The sequence below is a fragment of the Notamacropus eugenii genome, chromosome 3, assembly GCF_028372415.1.
Source record: "Notamacropus eugenii isolate mMacEug1 chromosome 3, mMacEug1.pri_v2, whole genome shotgun sequence".
Lineage (NCBI taxonomy): Eukaryota > Metazoa > Chordata > Mammalia > Diprotodontia > Macropodidae > Notamacropus > Notamacropus eugenii.
The window spans coordinates 356940541-356950147 of NC_092874.1; positions in this window are offsets into that span (position 1 = coordinate 356940541).

Genomic DNA, 9607 nt, shown 5'->3' on the forward strand with positions numbered 1-9607 from the left:
GTGGAAAATCAGAATAGGAACTAAGAGAGCCTCAGCACTTTTAGAGGAGCTCCAGAGGGTTGATAACTCGCACTAGGATCCAGGCGTGCCTCAGAACTCCAGAGGAAAAGGAAAGACAATAAGGCAGCTGGGATCACCAACCCTTGAGCTCGACTTTGACTGAGCTCAGCTGAAGAGATCTCCCTTGAGCAGACCACCCCTTCCCCACACTTAACAAGCTAGCCCCAGGGATAATCTGCGAAACACAAAACAAAAAGATAAAAAAACACTTGACCTTGGTTTTTTCAAGCCATTCAGCTCAACACCAAGTTCTGCAACTTCTAACTGAAAGAACCAGAAGACACAACACACAATCACCATCATGACCAAGAAAAAGCAAAACAAGGGCGAAAAAAAACATGGAATATTTCTGTGGGGACAAAGACCGAAACACAAATACCAAAGAGGTCATTAGTGGGACTGTATTTCCATCTGAAACTTCAGAATGAACAATGAACTGCTCACATGCACAAAAAACTCTCCTGGAACAGCTGAAGAAGGAAATAGAAGAGAAACTCGCCAATGATTTTAAAAGCATGAAAAAACAATTCCAGATAGAGAATATCTCTTTAAAAAGGAAAATTGAAAGAATAGAAAAGGAAGTTCAAAAAACTAACTGGAGAAAATAATTCCTTAAAAGGAATAATTAGACAGATAGAAAAGGATATGGAAAAGTTAACTGAAGAAAACAAATTGATAAAAATTAGAACTGGGCAAGTAGAAACTAATGACTACATGAGACAGCAAGAATCAGCCAAACAAAATCTAAGGAATGAAAAGATAGAAGAAAATGTAAAATATCTAATTGGAAAAAAAAAAAAAACCTGACCTGGAAAATAGATCCAAGAGAGAAAATTTAAGAATTACTGTCCTGCCAGAAAGCCACTATGAAAGCAAGAGTCTGGACAATATCTTCCAGGAAATTTTCAAAGAAAACTGTCCAGAAGTGCTAGACACAGAGGGAAAAATAATCATCGAAAGAATCCACTGTTCACCTCCCAAAAGGGATCTCAAACTCAAAACCTCAAGATATATTGTTGCCAAATTCCAGATCTATCAAGTGAAGGAGAAAATACTATGGGCAGCCAGAATAAAGACATTCATATATCAAGGAGCTACAGTCGGAATCACAGAGGACCTTGAAGCTTCTACATCACAAGATCAAAGGAACTGGAATCCCATATTCCATAAGGCAGAGGAGCTGGGACTACAACCAAGGATCAACTACCCAGAAAAGTTGAGCATAACATTTCCGGGAAGGAGATGGTCATTCCACAAAGTAAGAGATTTCTAGATCATCCTGAAAAAAGACGCCAGAACTTAATAGAAAATTTGATCTTCAAACGCAGGTCTCAAGAGAGGCACAAAAAAGGTAAACAAGGGGGAAAAATTTTTTTACTCAATTTGGGCAAACTGTTTACCTCCCTATAACGGAAGAAGATGTGTTATTCTTGAGAACTGCATATGAAATATAAAAGGGATATATACATATATATATATATATGCATATATATATATATATATATATATATAGAGAGAGAGAGAGAGAGAGAGAGAGAGAGAGAGAGAGAGAGAGAGAGAGAGAGAGAGAGAGAACAGGTATAAAGTAAATGATTTGCTGATAAAATATGACTTAAACGTGTGAAAGGATTGTATCAGGAGGTGTGAAAAGGAGGGATCAGAAAATGATAAATTGCATCACAGGAAGAAGTACAAAATTCTAGGAGAGAGAAAGAGAGGAGGGAGATGAACATTGCTTCAGAGGTACTCTCATTTCATTTGGTTCAAGGAGAGAACGATAAAGTTAATTAAGTATACAATTCTAACTAGCTCTATAGGCAGTAGGAAGGGAAGGAGGAAGAAAGGGGAGGGGAGAGCCAAGATGGTGGAGTAGAAAGACGCATATACACTAGTTCCAAACCCACAGCCCATAGAACATCTGTAAAAATGAACTCCCAGCAAATTCTGGAGCAGCAGAGGCCACAGAACAGTGGAGCGAAGGAGATTTCTGTTACAGAGAGCCTGAAAAACCTCTTGCAAAGAGTCTGTTGCTCTGCAGACCAGGAGCGAGCACAGTCCTGCCTCGGCCACGTGGCACTGGAAGGAGGAGATCCGAGAGGGCTTTGGGGAGAGAATCTCCAGTGGTCACGTGGGTCCCTCCACCCACAGGTGACGGGGGTCGGTGAGAGGGTCTCTTTTGGGGGGTCAAGAGAGGAGTGGGGTGCCCCCATAACTCAGGCTCCCTCGGAAGGCGGCAGCAGAGGCGGGAGCAGACCTGAGTTCCCCAAGCAGGCAGGAGCCTGGATCCATTGTTGAAGGTCTCTGCATAACCCGCCTGAGGGAACTGAGCCCCTATGGCAGTCCTTCCCCCACCTGAGCACCTGAACTTAATCTCACACTGACTAGTAGCCCTGTCCCCGCCCAAAGCCCTGAGGCTGGGAAGCAGCATTTGAATCTCAGACTCCAAGCTCTGGCTGGGAAGATCTGGAGGTGAAGTGGGTGTGAAGAGAATATTCAGAAGTCAAGTCACAGGCTGGGAAAATATCCAGAAAAGGGAAAAGAAATAAGACTATAGAAGGTTACTTTCTTGATGAACAGGCATTACCTTCCTTCCTTTCTGATGAGGAAGAACAATGCTTACCATCAGGGAAAGATATAGAAGTCAAGGCTTCTGTATCCCAGCCCACTCAATGGGCTCAGGCCATGGAAGAGCTCAAAAAAGATTTTGAAAATCAAGTTAGAGAGGTGGAGGAAAAACTGGGAAGAGCAATGAGAGACATGCAAGTGAAGCATGAAAAACAAGTAAACACCCTGCTAAAGGAGACCCAAAAAAATGCTGAAGAAAATAACACCTTGAAAAATAGGCTAACTCAATTGGCAAAAGAGGTTCAAGAAGCCAATGAGGAGAAGAATGCTTTCAAAAACAGAATTAGCCAAATGGAAAAGGAGCTTCAAAAGCTCACTAAAGAAAATAGTTCTTTCAAAATTAGAATGGAACAGATGGAGGCTAATGACTTTATGAGAAACCAAGAAATCACAAAAAAAAAACCAAAATAATGAAAAAATGGAAGATAATGTGATATATCTCATTGGAAAAACAACTGACCTGGAAAATAGATCCAGGAGAGACAATTTAAAAATTATGGGACTACCTGAAAGCCATGATCAAAAAAAGAGCCTAGACATCATCTTTCATGAAATTATCAAGGAAAACTGCCATGAGGTTCTAGAACCAGAGTGCAAGATAAGTATTGAAAGAATCCACAGAACACTGCATGAAAGAGATCCAAAAAGAGAAACTCCTAGGGACATTGTGGCCAAATTCCAGAGATCCCAGGTCAAGGAGAAAATACTGCAAACAGCTAGAAAGAAACAATTCAAGTATTGTGGAAATACAATCAGGATAACACAAGATCTAGAAACTTCTACATTAAGGGATTGAAGGGCATGGAATAGGATATTCCAGAAGTCAAAGTAACTAGACCTAAAACCAAGAATCACCTACCCAGCAAAACTGAGTCTATTACTTCAGGGGAAAAATTGTTATTTCAATGAAATAGAGGACTTTCAAGCATTCTTGATGAAAAGAGCAGAGCTGAAAAGAAAATTTGACTTTCAAACACAAGAATGAAGAGAACCATGAAAAGGTGACCAGCAAAGAGAAGTCATAAGGGACTTACTAAAGTTGAACTGTTTACATTCCTACATGGAAAGACAATATTTTTAACTCTTGAAACTTTTCAGTATCTGGTTACTGGGTGGGATTACACACACACACATGCACACGCACACGCACACACACATACAGACAGAGTGCACAGAGTGAATTGAAGAGGATGGGATCATATCTTAAAAAAATGAAATCAAGCAGTGAGAGAGAAATATATTGGGAGGAGAAAGGGAGAAATGGAATGGGGCAAATTACCTCTCATAAAAGAGATAAGTAAAAGACTTATTAGTGGAGGGATAAAGAGGGGAGGTGAGAGAAAATCATGAAGTTTACTCTCATCACATTCCACTAAAAGAAGGAATAAAATGCACACTCATTTTGGTATGAAAACCTATCTTACAATACAGGAAAGTGAGGGATAAGGGGATAAGCAGGGTGGGGGGGAGGGAGCAATTTGAGGTTGACACTCATGGGGAGGGACAGGATCAAAAGAGAGAATAGAAGTCATGGGGGACAGGATAGGATGGAGGGAAATATAGTTAGTCTTATACAACACGACTATTATGAAAGTCATTTGCAAAACTACACAGATTTGGCCTATATTGAATTGTTTGCCTTCCAAAGGGAAGGGGTGGGGAGGGAGGGAGGCAAAGAAGTTGGAACTCAGTGTCTGAGGAACAACTGTCCAGTACTGTTTTTGCCACTAGGAAATAAGAAATAGAGGTAAAGGGGTATAGAAAGTTATCTGGCCCTACAGGACAAAAGAGAAGATGGAGACAAGGGCAGAGAGAGATGATAGAAGAGAGAGCAAATTGGTGATAGGGGCAATTAAAATGCTCGGTGTTTTGGGGTGGGGGAGGGGACAAAAGGGGAGAAAATTTGGAACCCAAAATTTTGTTAAAATGAATGGTAAAAGTTAAATTAATTAATTAATTAAAAAAAAGAAAGGGGAGAGGAAGCTGAAAGAGAAGGAAGAAGCAGTAAGGGTAAAGGGGAGTGAAAGGGAGGAGTGCTAAAAGAAGTAAGGGAAGGCAGCAGGAGGTAGTAGTGAAAACTGAAAACTATTAAGGAAAACTAAACGCACAAATGGTGGGAAAGAGGATGGATGGAAATTCACAGATTGTATTCATGACTGTGAATGTGAATGGAATGAACTCTCCCATAAAACGGAGACAGATAGCAGAATGGATTAAAAGCCATAGTCTAACAATATGTTGTTTACAAGAAACAGATTTGAAGCGGGAGGATACACATAGGTTGAAGGTAAAAGGTTGGAGCAGAATATATTTTGCTTCAGATGATGTAAGAAAAGCAGGGGTAGCAATCCTAATCGCAGACAGAGCAAAAGCAGAAATAGATCTAATGAAAAGAGATAAAGAAGGAAACTAAACTCCGCTTAAAGGCACCATAGAAAATGAAGCAATATCATAACTAAACATGTATGCTCTAAGTGGTATAGTATCCAAATTCTTAGAGGAGGGGTTTGGGGAGTTGAAGGAACAAATAGACAGCAAAACTCTACTATTGAGGGACGTCAAACTTCCCTCTCTGAACTTGATAAATCTAACCACAAAATAAGCAAAAAAGAGGTTAAGGAGATAAATAAAACTCTGGATAAGATAGGTATGATAGATCTCTGGAGAAAATTGAATGGGAATAGAAAGAAATATATTTTTTTTTCAGCAGTACATGGCACAATTGCAAAACTGACCATGTACTAGGACATAAAAACCTCACAATCCAGGCAGAAACGCAGAGATAGTCAATCTATCCTCAGATCATAATGCATTAAAATTATAGGTAATAAAAGGCCATGAAAAGACAAACTAAAAAATCAGTTGGAAACTAAATAATCTAGTCCTGAAGAAGGAGTAGATTAAACAAGAAATCACAGAAGCGACCAACAACTTCATTCAAGAGAATGATTATAATGAGACAACCTACCAAATCTTATGGGGTACTGCAAAAGCAGTTCTTTGGGGAAGTTTCAAATCTTTGAATGTCTACATAAATAAAACAGAGAAAGAGGAGATCAATGATGTGGGCATGCAGCTGAAAAAGCTAGAAAAATAACAAATTGAAAATGCCCATGTAAATAATAAATTAGAAATATTGAAAAACAAAGGAGAGATTAATAAAACTGAAATTAAGAAAACTATTGAATTAATAAATAAAACCAATAGTTGGTTTCATGAAAAAAACTAATAAAATTGATTTACATTTTGGTCAATTTGATTAAAAAAGAAAAAAGAAAATCAAATTATAAATATAAAAAAATCAAAGGGGTGAACTCACCTCCAAAGAGGAGGAAATTGAAACAATAATTAGAATTTACTTTGCCCAACGTTGTCCCCATAAGTTTGACAATCTAAATGAGATGGATGAGTATTTTAAAAAATGCAAATTCCCCAGATTGACAGAAGAGGAAGTTGAATACTTAAACAACTGCTTGTCAGAAAACGAAATTGAACAAGCCTTCAATGAACTCCCTAGGAAAAAAAAATCTCCATGGCCAGATGGATTTACAATTGAATTCTATCAAATATTTAAAGAAAAGTTAAATTCAATACTATATAGACTAGCTTTGTAAATTGGGGAAGGAGTCTTCCCAAATTCTTTTCATGATACAAATATGTTTTAATACCTAAACCAGGAGGAGACAAAATAGAGAAAGAAAATTATAAACTAATTTCTCTAATGAGTATAGATGCAAAAATTTTAAATAAGATTTTAGTAAAACGAATACAGCATTTTATCGTGAGAATAATACATTATGGTGAGATAGGATTCATACCAGGAATGTGAGGCTGGTTTAATATTAGGAAAACTATTAGCATTACCTATCATAACAACAAAACTAACAGAAAACACATGATTATTTCAGTGCATGCAGAAAAAGCTTTCGACATAATACAACACCTATTCCTTATTAAAAACGCTGGAGAAAATAGGAATAAAGGGAACTTTCCATAAAATAATAAGCAGTATCTACCTAAAACCTTCAGCAAGCATTATATGAAATGGAGATAAGCTAGATGTATTTCCAATAAGATCAGGGGTGAAACAAACCTGTCCATTATCACCACTCTTGTTCAATGTACTAGAAATGTTAGCTGTAGCTATTAGACAAGATAAAGAAATTGAAGGAATAAGACTAGGCAAAGAAGAAACTAAGTTATCACTCTTTGCAAATGATATGATGATATACTTAGAGAATCCCAGAGATTCAAGTAAAAACTACTTGAAATAATAAACAACTTTGGTAAATTTGCAGGTTACAAAATAAACCTGCACAAATCTTCTGCATTTGTATATAGTAGTAACAAAGTCTAACAGCGAGAGATAGAAAGAGAAATCCCTTTTAAAGTTACGGTAGACACTATAAAATATTTGGGAGTTTACCTGCCAAAACTAACTCAGGGACTATATGAACACAGCGACAAGACTCTTTTCACACAAATAAAGTCAGATCTAAGTAAGTAGAAAAACATCAGTTGCTCGTGGGTAGGTGAAGCCAATATAATCAAAACGAAAATTCTACCTAAATTTGTTTACTTATTTAGTACCATACCAATTAAACTGTCAGATAATTATTGTCTGGAGCTGGATAAAATAATATCAAAATTCATCTAAAAGAACAAAAGGTCCAGATTATCAAAGGGACTAATGAAGAGATATGCTAGGGAAGGTGGCCTAGCTTTACCAGATCTCAAATTGTATTATAAAGCAGCAATTATCAAAACCACTTGGTACTGGCTAAGAAACAGAAGGGTAGACAATTGCAATTTGCAAGGTACTCAAGACACAGTAGGCAATGCATATAGCAATCTCCTGTTTGATAAACCCAAGAACCCCAGCTTCTGGGATAAGAAGTCACTGTTCGACAAAAATTGCTGGGAAAACTGGATAACAACGTGGGGGAAACTAGGCATAGACCAATGCCTCCCACCGTGCACAAGAATAAAGTCCAAATGAGTTCACAATCTGGGTATAGAGATTGATGCCATGGACAAACTGCAGGAGCAAAGAATAGTGTGTTTATCAGATTTATGGAAAAGGGAAGAATTTTTGACTAAAGAAGAGATAGAAAGCATTATGAAGTGCAAGATGGATAATTTTGTTACATTAAACTGAAAATTTTTTGCATAATCAAAATTTGGAGGGAAATATTATATTGGGAAAGAATTTTTACAGCTAATCTCAGAGATAAAAGCCTCATTTCTAGTATATATGTAGAATTGAGTCAAATGTACAACAACGCAAGTCATTCCCCAATTGATAAATGGTGAAAGGATATGTAGAGGCAGTTTTCAGAGGAAAAAGTTAAAGATATCTATAATCATATGAAAAAATGCCCTAAATCACTTTTGATTAGAGAGATGCAAATCAAAACAACTCTGAAGTATCACACCACACCTCTCAGATTGGCAAACATCACAGAACAGGAAAATGATAAGTGTCGGAGAGGATGTGGAAGATTCGGAACACTAATTTATTGTTGGTGGAGCTGTGAGCTCATCCAACCGTTCTGGAGATTGGTTTGGAACTATTCCCAAAGGGCTATAAAAATGTGCATACCCTTTGCTGGAGCAATACCGTTTTTAGGACTGTATCCCTGAGAGATCATAAAATTGGGAAAGGGTCCCACATGTACAAAAAATATTTATACCAGCACTCCTTGTAGTGGCCAAGAACTGGAAATCAAAAGGATGCTCATCAATTCGGGAATGGCTGAATAAATTGTGGTATATGAATGCAATGGAACACTATTGTGCTATAAGAAATGAACAGGAAGACTTCAGAAAGGCCTGGAAAGACTTATATGAACTGATGCTGAGCGAAAGGAACAGAACCAGGAGAACTTTGTGCACAGCAACAACCACAGTGTGTGATAGTTTTTCTGATAGTCTTGGATCTTCATAGCAATGCAAAGACTTAAAAAAAAATTCCCAGTATTTTTCTAAGGCAAAATGCCTTCCACATCCAGAGAAATAACTAAGGAATTCAGTCTCAGAATGTAACAGACCATTTTTTTTTGTATGTGTATATGTTTATTGTTTTGGTTTGCTTTATGATTTTTTCCCTTTATTTTAGTTCTTCTAGACAGCATGAATATAGTGAAAAAGTATTCAATAATAATGTATGTGTAGATCTTATATAGAATTATATGCTTTCTGGCAGAGGGAGGGGGTTGATGGGGAGTAGGTGGGGGGAATATCTACGTTTTATGGTAGTGATTGTAGAACACTAAAAATAAATAAAATTAATATTAAAAAAAAAGCAAAGGACAAATAAAACTTGTGAGTAGAACAAGTTGCCTGAATGGAAACACAGAGAGTTGGGTGACTCAATTCCTTTTCCTCTCCCTCTTCTTCTCTATCTCCTTCCCCTCTCCAATGGAAGGGAAATTTTAATGGCCAGAAGCTACTCAATTAACTTGGGGTGTACAGGTTATTTACTTTCTTCCTTCCTTCCTTCCTTCCTTCCTTCCTTCCTTCCTTTCTTTCTTTCTTTCTTTCTTTCTTTCTTTCTTTCTTTCTTTCTTTCTTTCTTTCTTTCTTCCTTTCTTTCTTTTTTCTTTCTTTCTTTCTTTCTTTCTTTCTTTCTTTCTTTCTTTCTTTCTTTCTTCCTTTCTTCCTTCCTTCCTTCCTTCCTTCCTTCCTTCCTTCCTTCCTTCCTTCCTTCCTTTCTTTCTTTCTTTCTTTCTTTCTTTCTTTTTCCTTCTCTTTCTTTCTTTTTCTTTCTTCTTTCCTTTCTTTTTTCCTTTCTTTTTCTTTCTTTATTATACCTAGCATTTTTATTATATTATTTTATTTGTTTTCAGCATTCTACAATCAGTTCCATATATCTCAGACAGTTTCCTTTCTCTCCCCCTCCTCCCTCCCTCCCCCTCCTTCC